General features: G+C 32.9%; 1 protein-coding gene across 3 annotated transcripts in view; it reads left to right on the top strand.

Moving 5' to 3' along the window:
• Dp (transcription factor Dp) overlaps positions 1–19,121 on the top strand; it is a 438,878-nt gene that overhangs the window by 97,074 nt on the left and 322,683 nt on the right. Inside the window, exon 1 of one of the 3 annotated variants that reach the window (XM_075357900.1) lies at positions 16,935–16,943. The exons of the other annotated variants lie outside the window; for them this stretch is intronic. The gene's annotated coding sequence lies outside the window, so the exon portion shown is untranslated. Of the gene's footprint in view, positions 1–16,934; positions 16,944–19,121 lie in introns of those variants that run through there. 3 annotated transcript variants of the gene reach the window in all.

Here is a 19,121-nt window from a genome sequence, read left to right as displayed (position 1 = left end):
AATTAGCTTAACTATGTTACGTCTCCTAATCCATTACTCACTGTTTTGATTTGTCACTTAATATCCCAAAATGAAAATAATGCTGATTTATTTTTCTTAAAAAAAAAAAACAATCCTTTCAAATGTATATTTAACAATTAGTACAGGCAATTTGTCATCAAAATAGGCTGTATTTGAAAATCCTTACCTACCGATTGATCTTTTGTCCATGCGTTAGGGGTGATGAGGGAAGCTTAACTCCAGATTTTTAACATCCCCTCCCATAGATTTTTGAAAAACTCAAAAAGTTTTTGAAATGCGTTTTTCTCTGAATCTATGCACGGCTTAGCATTCCAGAGTTATAGCGGTACAATGGCAACGTAGCGGCCCTATTGTTACTGTAGCCGGGGAGATCGGCATTGTTCAGCGACTAGACCGGTTTCAAACACGTGCCCAATTCACAACATTTTCACACTTTCACAAGCTACAGCTCCAAAACGGTAAGTCGTACAAGAAAATCGTTTAAATAAAAGTTGTCTGTTTTTTTGAGATTAACAACTTTTCCAAATGCAATACAGACGAAAAACAATATTTTCCGGTGAAAAAACCGAAAAAACATCTTTTTTACAACTTCAGGGCCACCTAGTATTTCAATTTCAAATTATACGGCATAACTTCAAACACATCAATTGTAGAGGAGAATGTCCTCTACATTTTTTGTTTGAAAAACTTTTCTCTAAAATGCATAGATTCAGAGAAAAACGCATTTCAAAAACTTTTTGAGTTTTTCAAAAATCTATGGGCGGAGTACGTTAAAAATCTGGAGTTAAGCTTCCCTTATCACCCCTAACATATGGAAAAAAACATCGGTCGGTAGATAAGGATTTTCAAATAAAAATACAAATTGACTATTAAATACAAACACAGGACGAAACATAAAATTTATTTCCAGATAATTGGATCTGAATCACTTCACATAAATTGTTTATACGCTTCCTTATAAACATCCAAATTATTAAATCAATAAATCGGTTTATTTTGACTTGATTAATTACGATTTTTTTTTCAACATAATATTATTTCGTGATGTCATTGTGATAAAGGCTTTCTTAAATTCATAAATATTGAATGCTATTTTATCATTTTTATAGTCCGAAACTCTTAATTTTATTTTTCATCTTTATTACATTAATACTACAAATTAATTATATACCGTTCTAAATTACAATAAAAAAGTTTTTATTATAGAATATTTGCCATATTTTAATAACTCAAATGATGCCGATACGGAACAAGCCAGTAAAAATACTCCTAATGAGCATTACGGATATTCGCTAAATAAGAATATGTATAAAAGAAGTGTTTCAACTAGAGTTAGTTCACATGTTTTCTGAGAGATATCGTAGACTATAAAAACAAAAAAAAAATATATATATTTTTAGTTATAAAGAGAAATAAAATATTCATTACATACGGGACATTATGTGCCGTAACGCACAGTCGTTAAGTACAATACGGCAACAATGAGGCCCGTACAGCACTAGAGTTAAATAACTTGCCGTTCAGGACTGCACACTGGAATTACGCAAACGACGACAAGCACAGAGCAACTGCCTGTTTACGGCTCATACATGCGTCGTACCGCAGCGAACGTGTTAACTTAGTGAAATGTGTGCATAATATAAGAAGGAGAATGCATATGTAAAGCGTTTGGAACATTTAGCGTGTTGAGCAAGATCTGGCGATCAAATAGTTTTTCTGCAAGGAGTAAGAAGGATTTTCAACTTAAATATCATGAGTGTGCTGTTCTACGGGGTTGAATCCCGAAAACTGAGCAGAAAGATCATAAATATGTGTCCATAAGTACTTGTAGAGAGGGTTGGGAGTGAGGTGGCCTGACTTCATAACGCTAATGAAGTACCCATTAAGTGTAGATCAGAAGAAGGAAGCGGGGTAGGTCGGCCACACTCTTCAGAATGTTGCTGGTGAGGTGGCTAGGGAAGCTCTTGCGTGGATTTCTTCCGGTAGAAGAAGGGTTTGTAGGCCGAGGAATACTTGGAGGACACTGACGGAGGAGTTCAGGGAGAAAGGAAGGACCTTTCTTTCTTTTTCCTGAGAGAGGATGATATGTACGAGTGTAAATGAAGTTAGTTATGTACAGTCTTAGTTCGACCATTACTGGAATGTGTGGTTAACTGAAACCCAACCACCAAAGAACACCGGTATCCACGATCGAGTATTTAAATCCGTGTAAAAATAAGTGACTTTTTTAGGATTTGAACGCTGGATCTCTCGACTTCCAAATCAGCTGATTTGGGAAGACGCGTTCACCACCAGAGAGAGAGGAAGAACCTGGGTGGCGGTTATCAGGGTCAGGTGGAGAGAAACAGTGGTGGGCCTACGCTGCAGGAGGAGTCAGGATTAAGAAGAATTCTTCTTAATCTTCCTGGAGGAGGATTAAGAGGAAAAATGTGTACATGTTACTTCTCATAACCAAAAAGGTTGGTTATAAACCAGACGTGACACCAAAATCTTTCTTGAAGCTGACAGACATATAGCAGTTCTTAAATTATTATTATCCATTTCATCAGGCTTATATAGAAAGAGAGTGTAAAATGTTGTTATTCCTTGCCCTTCTTCAAATGTGTCAAACTTTCTTTTGCAAGTTGTCATGCTATGTCTATCAAAATGCCGATGATAATCAGCCTTACAAGTGAAACCTTGTTTCTTTTCACCGCAGAAACCAACTGTTTGTGACAAATAGCGCAAAGAAACAGTTTAACGTGTATCCTGTTTATCGAATAACGATAAAAGTATACATCGGCTTATTTTCTAGAGGATCGTAAAGTAATATGAACGGAAGTGATATTCGTATGGAACAACGAACAAATTCTTTTTCCCCTTAAAATCTCGCATAAGTAATATATGTTAAGGTATTTCTTGTTGGTTTATTTAAATGAAATCATTTATTTGCAAAATTGTTATAATGTGTTTTTTTTTTACAAAATTGCTCAATTTTTGTAAAAACATGTTTTTATATTTACGGTTTGTGCTTATGTCAGAGATAAAAGATGTGTTGTAAAACTTTAAGTCAGGAAAAATTGGTGGTAATTTGAATTGATATTTAACAATATTTATGTGACCTCCCCTTATATAAGTTAATAATACATTGACATCACAGAAAAGGGATAATGATTGTGCCCTCGGATAGATATAAAAGCTGTACTAGATGCCTGGTGGCTCACAGAAATATTATACGAGTCGAAGGTTACTCTCACAGCGTTGTTTTATTTATTATTTATATAAATACATACACGAGTTAGCTTGAAAAAAATTGACGGATACCTTTTATTAGAATTGATAATCAGAGATTATATGTTTATGAGTTGGTAGCATTTATGACATCACAATACGATCAATGTTATGTGTTTGCTTCTCTACTGTTTAACACAATTTGGTTTGTTAAATGCGTGTTATATCAGTTTCCTGTTCAACATTTTCTTCTTTGAAGAGTGGAGTTGTCAAAATTTGTTTTACTTTGAAAAAAAATTTACTCAAAACTTCCGTTTTTAATTTTGTGAATAAATACGGTCTTATTGAAAAATTTTTATTTAGTATTATTTATTTTTTTCTGTCTATTATCGGTGTAGGAAGTTTCTTTCACGTCAAAATGTAACTTATGGGAAAGTTTTCTTCATACTATTTCGACGTTTAACCAGCCGATTTGTATTGGTTTCCTACATTAAAATCTTATTTCAAGAGAACAAAACAAGAAGCTCGATTGCATCATCAACGCGATAAGGCAACTAGAAGAGGTTTATAATAATTGATTATAGGATTATTTCCAAATGCTGTATGAACGTTGGAAACTATATAAAACTGTTTAATGTACACTTTTTTTGAGCTAATATTCGTACGACAATTTGAAGTATCACTTATTATACGAGTAGTTTACTTTCATTCAGAAGTATTTTTAAATATAATAGATCTTTCATAAATATTTGTTAGAAAAATTACTTAACGTTCCTCAAATTGTGAATTTTTTTATATATACCAGGAAAAAAATCTTTACGTAGAACAAGCAGTTAATGATGTTAAAGAACAGTTTAGATCCATAGTAACAGTACAAGCTGAAAAGATAAAGATGCTACGATTTGCTGATGTTACAATAATTCTAGCCGAGAGTAAAAAGGATGGAGGAAGGAACAATGAACGGGACGGATGAAGTCCTACGCAAGAACTACCGCATGAAAATAAACAAGAAAAAAACGAAAGTAATGAAATGTAGTAGAAATAACGAAGATGGGCCACTGAATGTAAAAATAGGAAGAGAAAAGATGGAGGGAGAAGAATTTTGTCATTTGGGAAGTAGAATTACCAAAGATGGACGAAGCAGGAGCGATACAAAGTGCCGAATAGTACAGGCAAAACGAGCCTTCAGTCAGAAATATAATTTGTTTACATCAAAAATTAATTTAAACGTCAGGAAAAAATTTTTGAAAGTTTATGTTTGGAGCGTAGCTTTATATGGAAGTGAAACTTAGACGATCGGAGTACCTGAGAAGAAAAGATTAGAAGTTTTTGAAATGCGGTGCTACAGGAGAATGTTAAAAACCAGATGAGTGGATAAAGCGAAAAATGAAGAGATGTTGCGGCAAATCGATGAAGAAAGAAGCACTTGAAAAAATATAGTTAAAAGAAGAGACAGATTTGTAGGCCACATATTAAGGCATCCTGGAATTGTCGCGGAAATTAACCCTGGAATTAACCCCGTAGATGAAAAATCTACAGGATTCTGTATATCACCTATTCACTTACATTAACGCTTTATTTCTAGCAACTTATGAGGAAATTACTCGAAATATTTTAACAAGTTTTTTGCATCCAATTTAGATGTTTATTAAATGCTCTCAGACTAAAACGACTTAAGTTACGCTTGAATAATTATTGGAATAAAATAACAAACGTTAAGGACACATTTTAGTTTTAAATAAACTAATTTAGCCGTTTTTACCTGTCCTTACCTGGATCACAAGTTCATATGAATAGTTTAAATGACATCGTATAGGTTTTAGCTTACAAACGAAAACCGTAAGCTTTCTCTTTGGAATGCTGTGAGCGAGATTGTATTATAATTCTTTTTCGTAATGAGTTTTTACTTTTTAATGTTAATTGTAACAATTAACATTTACTTAAGAAATCTTTATTTCTTTATTTGTACATGTGCAATTATCTTTTCTTTTTCTGTTTTTCTACTTTTTTTTCTTTTTTACTGGTTTGTTTTAAAATATATCACAACTATTAAGACGCCCAACTAAAAATTAAAATTCGTTACATTTACGCTTTTTTCATAACGTATTACTATTATTACAAATAAATACTTAATTACTCTCCGTGCTGTTTATAATTTAATAAGATTATAATCTAATAAATGTAATTAAATTAAAGCAATTAAGAACGTAATTGCTTTGCGCTAAAGCCGAATACAGTAATAAGTTTAACCCACACGCTACTCGGTAATATTAATCCCCTACAGAGGGAGAAGTCATCCAATATGTTTTACTTACAATCTGATACGATTATAATTTCGATACAATTCCGTTAATTCAGATCTCGTTCATTCGAATATTTGGATTACTCGAATCCCCCTTTTTTCCTTTCGAAAATTCTAAGGCTTTCTTTTGTAATTTTGGTCCATTTTTATGAAACGTTTCTTTAGAAATACCGTCTGAATATTTATGATTGTGGGTTATTAATCAGGATGGTTGTTAGTTCGATCCCGGTCAGGTTTGAATTATTTTTATGCGTTAGCGATAATTTTTTCATCACAAAATAATATGGGGAAGGTCAGTCGTAATCTGTCATCAGGCCTTAGTTATCAGATCGAATGAATATACTGTTTTCTATATATATGTGATGCCATGAGTTCCGACTAAAACCTGTAACTGGAATTTTATTACGTAATTGTTTTGCTATCTTAATTGAAAGAGTAATTTAACGAGCTATACCAGCTGTAAAAAGAGGTACAGTTTATTTCGTAATCGTATCTTTGTTGTTTTTTGTTCCTCATGTTTGTAAATTGTTAACGTTAATGACATGTTCTTTTTATAAGCGGTAATTTAACTACAACTTCGATGTTCTCTTTTAAAACTAACATTAAAAGTTGTAATAAATAGCTAGCGTGCTTTATTTTAGTTTAATTGTATTTTAAAACACAAAAGAGTTTTCTAGTTAAATCTTCAGTGTTACTTTTAAGTTATTTCTTCCGACAGGATGGTTTTATTAATAATAATAATAATATTCCGTTTTAGCAGAAAGTAAGGTTTACATCTAGTAAAAATTAATAGAAAGTTATATTTATTATTTTAATGTTACTTCTATCAGAAAGATACTACGATTTCCTTTTATAACTTATCGAATGCGAAGAAAAAAATTTGTTCAGAAATTAATTTTGTGGATCAGTACATAAGAGAAACTAATTATAAGTATGCGAATAGAAATTAAAATTAGAATAATAGATAGCGGGTATCCGAAAATAATTCCTCGATTTTAAATTAAATTTACAAATGTATGTATTTTATTATATGAAAGTAGCTAGTCTAAAGCTTGTTTTTGCCTCTTAATGTGAGCACCGTTTATAGCCTTGCAGAAACCACTGTTAATTCACATCATCCTACACTCTGGCCAGTCTGGCTGTTGGAATCGCTTTCACGGCTGCTGTTATTTTTTTATGAAGGTGATGAGAGGATTTTTTTTTTTTATATATGATGTCTTTTACGCAGCCCCAAAAGAAAACCCACCGGTTTGGTCTAGTGGTAAACGCGTCTTCCCAAATCAGATGATTTGGAAGTCGAAAGTTCTAAGGTTCGAATCCTAGGCAGTTACTTTTATTCAGAATTGAATACTAGATCGTGGATATCGGTGCTCTTTGGTAGTTGGGTTTCAATTAACCACACATCTTAGGAACGGTCGAACAGGACTGTACAAGACTACACTTCATTTACACTCATACAGTTCCTCTGAAGCAGTACTTGAACGCTAATTCCCGGAGGTTAAACAGAAAAAAAGAAAGATCTGTTTTGTTAATGTAGCCCCAAAAGAAGAAAACCGTTGGCGTCAAATTAGTCGCGATGGGATGGATCTTTTCTGCCGTTATGAACTTCTGCGAACCGGAGTAGAAAGCGGAGCAGCCATGGTTAACGGCAGGGCAGCGATAATGAAAATAACCTAGCAGCATCAAACCTTCACAGACAACTATTAAACCACGAATGCGTCATCTACGCAACACGACAGTACAACCAACAAAACAAAAATATAACTAAATTGCGGATAATAATTGACTTACCCTCGTGCATATATATATATATATTTTAAATTTAAATAAATTAGGGCAGATTCGAGTTTTTAAAGTTAGAAAGTTGCCAATTGTCCACCAAAAGTAAACGTTCACTAATACCTTAAGATAACATTTCTATGATATTAAACAAATAATAAATTCAACTCTGTTTTCGTCATCTGATTTTGAGAAATCCTTAGTGCTGTCAATATTAAGAGGTACTAAGGGAGGCTCAATTTTTTGTTATATTTTCTTTTTTAGTGTATTATACAGTATCCAATAATTTGGTTCAATAATATCCGTTAAATGGTTTATTCCGTATTTCCATTCCATAAATTTTAGCTAAAACTTCTCGTAATGGCTTTTGGGCTTTTTTATTTTATTTTCATATTAGTTGGATAATCGTTTTCATTTATTGATTTTTAATAATAATCAGTCGACCCATTTTATTTTTTTGATATTTGGGATAAATCAGTTATAGGATGATTTTTGATATTCTTTTATCACTTCTCGTATATTTCCATGTAATATTGCCTATTTGTAATGATGGACATTTAAAAATACTTTTCAATTTTATATTTTTTTATCATTATCAAAATAGAGAAATGAAATTACGTATATAAAAATTAATAATTTAAAAATACTTGCGTCGATTATAAAACTCTTTCATAGTTCTCAATTTGTGATTTATATCAGAGATAACGTATAATAATGTAAACTAATTTACATATATTTTATCTTCTTTTCCCGTTCCGCTCGTTCATTTAATATAATCCCTTTATCGACAACATTTGATATTCATGGAACTAACAAAAAAAAAAATATATATATATATATGTGTGTGTGTGTGTGTGTGTGTGTAGTGTATATTCAAGTACAATAGTGGATTTCAAACTTTTATGTTAATTAGAGCTTTTTTGTTGTTGAATATCGAGCGGAATTGGAAAACTGCTTCCCCGTAATTGTATTCATTTGTAAATAGCAGAATTTGTATTGTATCATTTCATCGTTTATATTTACAGGCCATCTTTATCTAGTTTATATGATTAAATTTTTTATTTTTAGTTACATGTAGCAGGTATGATTTTTTATACAACTGGTTTTGGGCTCAGCCCATCGTCAGGTACACTATATTAGTACATAATCTAAAATTTAATATAATATATTAAGTTTCATAGAATACTGATATTTAACCTAATTTGAAATAAAAATTAAAAATAGATTAGTAAAAATAGTGATTATGTGAAGTGTTTCACAGAGTTGTTAAAATAATTTGTGGTTGCATAAGATGAATCTGATTTTGATGTTGCATATGGATTTTGAAAGATATGTGGAATTTATAGATTAATATAATGTATCTGCCGATTGGCTGAGCCCGAAACTGGTTGTACAAAAAATTACACCTGCTAATGTAAATAATAATGAAAAAATTAATTATATTAATAAATAAATAAATAAAAACAAAAAGAAATTACATTGGAATAATTTTCATATTTTTAACTAGTTGAAAAGACGTATATAATTGTTTTCTCTGAGAGTGAATATTATGTTCATTTTATGACCAAATTATTGTGATCAGAGTGTGTCACTTGTAGGGCTAAATTGTCAGCTGATTCGTATGACGATTTGTAACCAAATAGTTAGGGTATGATGACTTGTATCCCGACTAATTGAACTGAACCGATTTGGGAAATCGTCAGAAACATGGTATTTTCTTTTAATTTATATTCGGTTCATTAATGAAGGTAAATTCTTGGTTATTATCGGTAGTGATTGGTTTATCTTACCGGTTTGCGTACGCTTGTTTGGTTGGGGAACTTTGTTATTTTGTTTTTCCTCCCCTTTCAGGGGCCGGACCCACAGTTAAGTACACAGCCCAGGGAGTGACCAACACTCTAACGAGCCTTCCTGTCTACCGGCTGTACGTCCGACAGGATAGGTCGGCTCGCCGGTAGGATCTTGTCTTTTTTCTTTTTTACGCTGAGTAATTTTTGAAGCACAGTTACCAGACCCGACTATGTCATCCCTGTTCCCCCACTCACTCTCGTTAAAGCCCGTCAGGGAAAGAAACGGGCGGGGGACGGTGACCGGAATCATCACAAGGCGGGTGTGTCTTCCCCTACGGTGGTTGAGATGTTCACCCACTCCAGAAACCGGGACTCGGTCTTTATGCCTTCGCCTCTACAGGAGAGACACTCCAGGGGCGTCTCCGCCGGGACTGCCTGTCTTTTAGTGCTCGGGGGTCCTGGAGTCTCCGTGCTTCATAGCCACTGTCCACCTGTGCATGCACCGGCGAACAGCAGCTCCACAAGGGGCTGTCCGTCACCCTCTCTTTTTCCTGTATCTTATTTGTTATGAATCCTGTTATTATGGCATACTCCCGTTCTCCTTGAAGCATCATCTGCACCACGTTATCAGGGTTGAGCATGCCTACCACCTCAACACAACCTCACCGTTTCAATCTCCCATCTTCTGCACGTGAGCATTACTCGCTTCATTCCTGAAGAGCCGTGAATATTGTATCCCGGCTTAAGGATTAAGGACACTCTGGATATCCAGCATGATGGCCGCTGGAATGTCCCTCTTCCGTGCCGGAGGCAGCTTCATCCGCCATCCGAGTCACCGCTTTCACTGCTTCAGTTGCCGATCATCCTGTCGCTGAAGATCGCCCTCTTCTGTCCCTGGCTCTCGATATTGGCTCGAAACCGAGCCTTCAACAACCGCTCCATACCGCTTCTATTTACAAAATTTGTTCAAGAGACAGAGCGGTCTGTATGATTTTGGCGATTCTGCAGTTTCAGGCTTTCTGATCAGAATCAGTTTCGCCCGCTTTTAGTCCTGTGGTATGTGTTTGCGCCACCGGCGCGATTCGCACCACTTCGACCGTTTTGTTTGGGGCACTTAAAGAATATTTACGTCGAGACAAAGTTCAGTTTCTCTTACATCCAGATTTAAATTCTATTACGGGTGGGAAATTTTGGTTTTTGATAGTCGATATAATTATTATTGAATTCATTTTTGTGTGATTTGTATCGAAAGTAATGGCGTGTAAACGTAAAAAACTTGATGGTTCGGTGGAAAAAGTATAAGATTATCGAGTGAAAAATCCAGTTCAAGATTTAATTCAATATTAATCCGTCAATATCAGGGAAAGCTTAAAACTAGGTAGACTTTACAAAACAGTTTGTTATAGAGATTACTAAACAACCTTCGAAACCGATCCAAAAAGTTTGTGTTTTATTGAAATTATCCAGAAAAAGTTTACGAAAAATTTCAAACGAATTGATGTTTAAGTGTGATCGCCCAAAACGCTTTTCGTCGAGATGATTTCGACAGGAGATTAGACTTCTTTGAAGAGCTAATTGTTCGTTGTGAAGTAAAATCTCATTTTTCTAGTTATTACATGTACTTGCGCTTCAAATTTAATATTTAGTAAACCTTCTTAATTATATTTAATCCGATAAAAGTTCTCAAGAAATTATGGAGATGGAGCTTAATATATACGGAGCTTATTTTTGTTGTGAGATCACACAAAAAATCGAGGTGTTGAATCTAGTTTATTTTTTTTTGACGGAAATGTAACGAGATTCATATTTTGAGAAGTTGATACTACCGAGCTATTAAATTTTTTTAGCAACAGGATGGCGTATTCTGTCGCTATATACATCAGTTAGACTACGTACTCGTTAAACTTTTCATGAATTAATAGAACACATCTAGGTACAACTGCATGATCAGATGTAATGTGATTGGTTCTGGGAAATCGTCAAAGACATGAAATTTTCTTCTAATCCAAACGACCTCAAGCTGTTGATTGAAAACGTCAGTAGTTTTTGTAACTCGTGACAAAACTTTATTAGAAGAATTTTGTAAATTGGTGGTCGAATGCTGCGGAAATTAATAAAGTTCGAAGGACGACCGCTTTCAACACTTGTAATATGTATTATTAAAATTCTAATCGTAAAAAAAAATATTGGTTTTATTCAACTTTTTCTATTAACTTTTTTTATTATTAATAATGAGGGATATTGACCCCTAGCCGTTCTGGGATTTATATCGTCCTCGGCTGTATTATAATTTATGTTTCATGGTCATTTAAATCTAGTAATTTAATAATTATAATTTTTTTTAATCGGTTTATGAGCGGTATTATTTTTGGTGAGTTGAGAGTTGTTTGAAAAGGTGGCGGTTATTTATGTACATATTGAGAGATTTGAATTTACAGATAGAAAAATCTGTTGTGGACACCACATGACTTCCTTGTACGCCTATTAAATTACATATACACATTTTCTACTGCACTTCATTTAAACTTATTTCATTTGAAAGTGAGATACCATCCTCCAATTTTTTAATAAAGTGGACAGTTCTACAATTATATTGTGGTAGACACCGCATGCACCACATTTTTTTGTGGTGTCCGTATCAGCATTTAATATTAGTTTATATATTAATTCTGTTTCATGTCGCTCAAGTAGTTATGTGGTGTAACTATTAGTAGTTATGAACGTGTCGGATCTGTAACCATGGACATGTTCGAATCCGACTTTTAACTCAAATATATTGATTTATTAATAATTAATTATTAACCTCTGCAAAAAAAAAATTAATTAAAATGAAAGTATATAAAATTTTATTTCACTAAAACCTTCTGATTTACTTTCATATATTTTTTTTATTGTTATTGAATTATTATTTATTGTAAAACTATTTTACAATCAGAAGTTAATAATTATTAATAAATCAATTTATTTAAATTAAAAACAAATTTTAAATAAGGAAATGAAGTCGGATTCGAACCGATATGTCTTCCACTTGTAAGATTAAATATTTCATTAATTCAAATTTTACTGGGCTATAACTCTACAACCAATGAAAATAAGTAGCGCCTACGATATATCGTTAAAAAGCTCTAGTATGAAAACTTCGGGTAAAATATCCATTTTTCTTTCTATGATAGTAATGATTCTTTTGCTATTGAACCTGAGGGTATGTTTTCTGGGTGAACATGTGTTTGTAGTTAAATTTAAAAACTGAAATAGTGGATTTACGGCAAATATATGGAAAAACACGGGTTTGAGATGCAGCGCAAAATTACAACAAAGAATAAGCTATTGAACCTTAGGGGCTCTTTTCACGGGTTTATTCGAATTCATTAAAGAACGGTTACTTTCAATAATGAATGTGTGTTCACATTAAATTTACATGTTGAAACAGTTAATTTACTGAAAAATTCATAGTAAAACATGTTTTACCTGCAAACAGCATGATTAATTTTAAATTTATGTATATCTTTCATTAAATAAAAAAAAAGGGCGTGTCTCGAAAACGGTGCGTCCTAGAGCGTCTTTAACGCGATTTTGAAAAGCTTTTCCAAGAAGGTACTTTGTAACTTCCTGGAACTATAGCCGCTAGTTTCATGCGTCTAGATCCAACCATTCTCGAGATACGCCCTTCTCACACTATTTTTTTTTTGTATTTGATGATTTTTCTGTAAATCCACTCTTTCAGCTTGTAAATTTAACTAGAATCACACGTTAAAATTCCATAAAACATAACCTCGGGTTCAATAGCCAAATAATCATTACTTTCGTAGAAAACAAAATGCCTATTGAACCCGTGGTTTTTATACTACGTACAACAATCCTAAATCCAAAATTTCAACATTCTACACGTAATTGTTTTTGAGTTATGCGAGATTCATACATACATACGCCAAAACTTGTCAAAATGGATTCACGGATGGTCGGATTGGATATTTCCGTTGAAATATGAAAACCGAAATTTTTCCGCGATTACAATACTTCGTACAAGGAAGTAGAAAACATGATGCAACTAGTGCGTCATTGTAATCTTCAAAATTGTTTTTAAATTATTAAATTCTTTTAATTTATTCGCTTATTACAGACGGGCTTTATAATTTTTTTTCAGTTTTTTCGTGTAATTTATTTTTTTTTTTCACCGCTATTTGATTTTTCGTTCTTAAACCTTTGACTTAGTAAAAATTATTTATTTATTCGTTTTCATTAAAATTGTAAGTTTTGAATTATAGTAATTTACTACTTAATAATTTTGTTTCATTATTATTACGCTCCTGTATTATAAGTAAAACTGCGTGAAATATATTATAATAAAGTGTGTGTATTAACAGTACGTTCGGATAGTTCCTGTGCAATGCAATTATGGAAATGTAATGACGAAACTTTCTTAATTATTATTTTGTATTCTTAATTCATTATTTTATAGAAACGGATATTAAAATAACTAGAATTGTTAATAAAAGGTGTTGAAAATGACCTCTTCCAACATCAATACAACACTGAACACGTTTCAATTTGTTTTCAAACACTTTAACCGGCTCATGTACTGGAATGTCTCGTACGTACGCCGTTATTGCGGTTTCAGTTCGTCAGTCGTGCGCGGTCTGTTGCGATTCACTGCTTGTTCAGTGCCTCCATAGATTGTGATCTGGGGGGGAGTTCTGTTAACTATGTGTGCACTGCAGCGCCATCTTTCTGGAACCGATCGTAATTGATTTCCACTTCTGTTTATTGACTAATAAGATTTGTTATATCAGCACAATAACGATCACTATTAAACTGCATTTTCAAAAACGATTGGACTCACAATGCCCGTTCTACTCGCACCGACCCGGACTCCAATTTTCTCTTCGTGTAATTCATGGGAATTAGACTACAGTCGTGTATTTTGTTAATTGATATACCCTCCCAAATGAAACCACGCTTCATCTGTGAAAAAACGTAATGTCGAGGATATCTACGGAATTTCGGTTAATTAAACGTTTAAATCGTTGACAATAATTTAGTCTTTCGGCGCGATCAAAGGTTTGTTGATTAATTTGTTGGGGAAAACTTTCCTTACAGATTTATATGCGGTAACAAGTCCCCGATATCTTGCTGCTGTGCTAACTAACGCGTTGACTTTTGATGGATTTTCGGTCATAGCATCCGAAACATCAAATAGCTTCTCTTCATTTAGTTCATGTGGTCTTCCGTTTCGATCGGCTTCTTCAAAAGAGCCTGTTTCCCGAAAAGTTTCGATAAGAGTTCGAACTGCATTGCGGTAAGGAGTATCTGGAAACTTTTCAGTAAACGTTTGCTTCATTTGATCAGTGTACTTGTCACCTGCACAAGATTCATGTTCAACGAGAAAAATGCGTTCCTCTATCGAAAAAACCGTTACGTTTTTCGCAATTATCTATTCCGATAAACGAAACGAAACAAGTTCAATCAGAACTGAACATCTGACGTCTTGGTTTACTACTGAGCTACGCCTAACGAAGCCACAGGGCAACCAACTTAACTTCGAAAAGCAGAATGCACTACATAATTCTAAAGCATCTGGTCAGCAACTTTCCGAACGTACTGTTTAATATAATGCAATAAAGTGTGGGAACCCTTAAATACTTTTTGATCAGTTGGACAGAAAAATGAAATTTAGCAACTGCTCGTAAGTTGAAACCTATTTTTTTTGGTATTAAATTACTGTACCCCAAGCACCCAGAAGGAGCAACTGAACATTCTAAATGGAAAGTGTAAAATTGTGACATCATTTTAAAAACCATTAAAAATAAAATTGTTACAAAAAAAATCAGGCTACGATGAAAACACTACCAATGGCCGCCAAAATGGCGGCCATTTAATATTCAAACGCCATAAATTAGATATATTTTATAAAATTTAATTTTTTTCGTCGGTAGGTATATCATAGATCCACCGGATTGGTCTACTGGTGAATGCGTCTTTGCAAATCAGCTACTTCGAAGTCGAGAGTTCTAAGGTTCAAATCCTTGTAAAGGTTACTTTTATATGGATTTGAATACTAGATCGTGGATACCGGTGTTCTTTGGTGGTTTGGTTTCAATTAACCACACATCTCAGAAATGGTCGACCTGAGACTGTACAAGACTACGTTTCACTTACACTCATACATATCATCTTCTGAAGTAATACCTGACGGTGATTTCCAAAGGTTGAACAGGAAAAAAGGTACATTATAAATAACGTGAAATAAAAAAAAAGAAATATGTAATTGTGTACTTGATGTATGTGCAATCAGTATGTTATATCATGATCATATGAATATAATTAACAATTGTGAAGGTTTCAGGTAAACATTTTCCCGTTCATTTGTTTATTTAAATATTTATGATGTACATTGTATAGCAAAAAATAAATAAAAACTGCAGTTTATTGTAATAATTTGTTTATACATATTATTTTTGTAAATTTTCTGTAAGAATCTTTTGAATTACGAAGGAAATTTATCGAAATTAATAAGTTAAGCTAAATTAGAATAAAGAAACCCAACTGTTTTTCTTCATGTTAGGAATATAATACTTTGCCTTTTTTAAAGTAAAATAAAATTCAAATGAGCTTGATGTTTTTTAATTTTTAAGTAATTCTTGTGATCCAATTTCGATTTTAAAAAGCGTCCATCGATTTAAATAACTTCGCCTTCTAATCCTGTTAGATTGGATCGGATCTCTCCGTCCTGAATTATGATTAATGGGAAAGATATGATACTTTTGTTATTATTTTATAATTCGTTTTTGTTTCTTAATGTATAAAGAAAAATACCGTGGACACCTTTGTCCAATGCAATCGAGAGAAGTAAACATTAAGTCGTACATAAATTGATATTTGTAAACGAAAATGTGATGAAATATTTCTTGTTGGTTCAGGTTATGTACACCAGCAAGTCGAAAAGAGAATTATTATATCCTAACGGTCAACTTTAACATTTATGCAACGTGTGTTATTACTCAAAGTTCAGATAGAGCATTAGTAGTTGTACCTTCTGTGGCAAGTATTGGAATGGTATACAGAGTGTTTCTAAAATGATGAGCTGGGCTGTACTTTTTCGGATTCTACTTGTAAAACTAAACAAATAATATCGTTAAGAAAAATGGCAATTTCTCCTTCGTTCTCTCCCTGTCCGCCATTTTATTTTTTATGTATAAATATTGATATCTCAAGTTCGGATAGACGAATCACATTCATATTTGATAAGCAAATTACAAAATGGCGGCCATGTTTATTTTTCAGTCCGTTATATCTTCATAAATATTAGTATTATCAGAATTTATTTTATCTGTTAAAATATTAAGTCTTTTATTTTGAAAAAATGACATTTTATTTTTTTAAATCGGTTGATAAATATTCGAGTTATAGCAGAAAATTGATGTAATTTTTTTGTCATAATTATTAGGTCTGTTATTGTGGGAAAATGATTACTTTTTTAACTAATTAACAATAAATAAAAACAATATTTAATCGAAATGAACGTATAGTGGAGGTCATGAAAATAGACACTAAATTACATCAATTTTCTGCTATAACTCGGCTATTATATAGGCCGTATTGTAATTTTCTTCCTTTTTTTTGAAACGAATATAAATTCATATGTTTAAAAACAGCTGACATCACAATTGTTGGGTTTTCCCGCCACGCGGCTTTCCTTTGATGCACGGCTTACACGTTCTATTTAATTTATTGTTTTATTTAAATATAACATTTTTCTAGGACAGCTGTACGTCAGTGCTACACTAGCGGTTCTGGTGGTGACAAGGGTTACTATTGACGCAGTATACCTGCTTAGCCTCCAGGTAAGAGCATTTTTGGGGTGGGGGTGCGATTTTAAAAATCTTTTTGCAAATATTTTTTAATTGTTAACAAAAAGGTGCATAAGATCTTAATTAGCGACATCTCTAAATTCTGTGGTGGTGACCTTGCTCTACAGCCTCACCCCCTTGACCTTTTAAATTGAAAATGTAATGGCATCAATAATCCATATATAGAAGTAATATAACCAAATTTGGTCAAAATTGGCTCAGTAGTTCTGGAGGTATAACGGGTGAGACACCGAACACACATACGAACATCAGAAAAATTTCCATCCGGTTTTTTGGGTTCCTTAGATGTCAAAACTTCAGTATCCGGTGAAAACCACATGTCCAAATCGGACAGATTACAATAATTTTACTTTTTATAGCTATAGTGCTAGACGGGAAAGTAGAAATTGTCAACAGAGCTTAATTTTTTTTAAGATAAGTTTTTCTTGTATAAAATTAAATTTCATAAGTTCATAGTAAATCTATTGCGGAATGAGGTTGTAATTCCTAGCCGGCCTCCGTGGCGCAAGTGGTAGCGTCTCGGCCTTTCATCCGGAGGTCCCGGGTTCGAATCCCGGTCAAGCATGTCATTTTCACACACGCTACAAATCATTCATCTCATCCTCTGAAGCAATACCTAACGGTGGACCCGGAGATTAAACAAGAAAAAAATGTGTAATTCCTAACCTATTGGGTTGGTTTAGTGGTGAACGCGTCTTCCCAAATCATCTGATTTGGAACTCGAGAGTTCCAGCGTTCAAGTCCTAGTAAAGGCAGTTACTTTTATTCGGATTTGAATACTAGGTCGTGAATACCGGTGGTTGGGTTACAACTAAAACCATACATGTCAGGAATGGTCGAACTGAGACTGTACAAGACTACACTTCATTTACGCTCGTACATGTCATCCTCTAAACTAATACATGAACGGTAATTCCCGGTGGCTAAACAGGAAAAAGAAAGGGTATAATTCCTACAATTAAGTACAATGAACTGATAACCCGTTTATGTATCTTAAAAACTCCTCAGTTGTCGAGGGTGCCCATTGAGATGACTTATTTAGATCTTTAAGAAATCTATAATTGTACATATTACGTATGTTAAAAATTAATCTATAAATTATTTACTGAAGATTGTAATTTAAAGTTCTGTTGGAAAAACATGTGTTTCCGTTTATTTATCGATAACAGTTTCATCTAAAAATTGTTACATTTTAAAAATTCAGCATCAGGATTATTTTTATATATATATATATTTTTTTTTTGAACTGCAACTCATTAAAATTTTTCTACTAATTTAACATTAATTTAAATATTACAGGAATGGTGTTGGTATTTTGTACGTGCCCTTTCGTGGTTTTTTATTTTATTTTTAAAGGTTCAGGAATTTTCCATCCTCCGATTTTATTTTATTAATTTATTATATTATCACCCTCCTTTTTAATATCTGTTTTGTAAATGTTGGAAAAGTATTGGCGTGTGTTACTACTGTATATGCCAGCAGGTATAATAATGAATAAGTGACGGTCAGTCAACTTGTAAACCTGCTGTCCGGCTGAAGGTCATACGATAGTACTGGTGAATACGTTAAGAATCTTAAAATCAACATTTTTACATAGTCTGCTGAATAAATTACCCATTTTTTATTTTCTTTGTAGTAGTATTTTTTTTATTGATAAAAAATAATCACGTTTAATGAAAATACTGCCCGATAATACTATTTATAGTTTAATAAACTTATATTTAATCGCACTAAAATTTAAAAATGCAATTTGTTAGTTAAAAAAATAAATAAAATTACTATTAATGAATATTATCGGCGAGTAATATTTTACAGTTTCACTCTGTGTCTATGGTTTGTGTTATGTAAACCAAAGACCTCGACGGGAGTCCCAAATTCCTTACGGCTACACTCTCGCTTCTCCTTTTTTCGAAGCATAGCAATAACAACGAAGGTTTTATAAAATTGTCTTTGAGTGTTGTTATCTTAACTGCATTATAATATTAAATATTTAATCAATTTTTTAAAGAAATAATTTAATGAAAAAACTTACTAATTCTCTACCATTAAATCGTTGAAAAATTTAAAAAATTAGAAATATTTTATTAATGTTTGAATCGTTTTTTTAATTCCAGTTGTGAATTTTTTTGGTTGTGGTTAATTCGTTCGTAG

This window comes from Lycorma delicatula, chromosome 2 (assembly GCF_047948215.1).
Source record: "Lycorma delicatula isolate Av1 chromosome 2, ASM4794821v1, whole genome shotgun sequence".
NCBI classification, from domain to species: Eukaryota; Metazoa; Arthropoda; class Insecta; order Hemiptera; family Fulgoridae; genus Lycorma; species Lycorma delicatula.
Note: the sequence above shows the minus strand (reverse complement) of the source record. Positions and strands in the feature narration are given on the sequence as shown.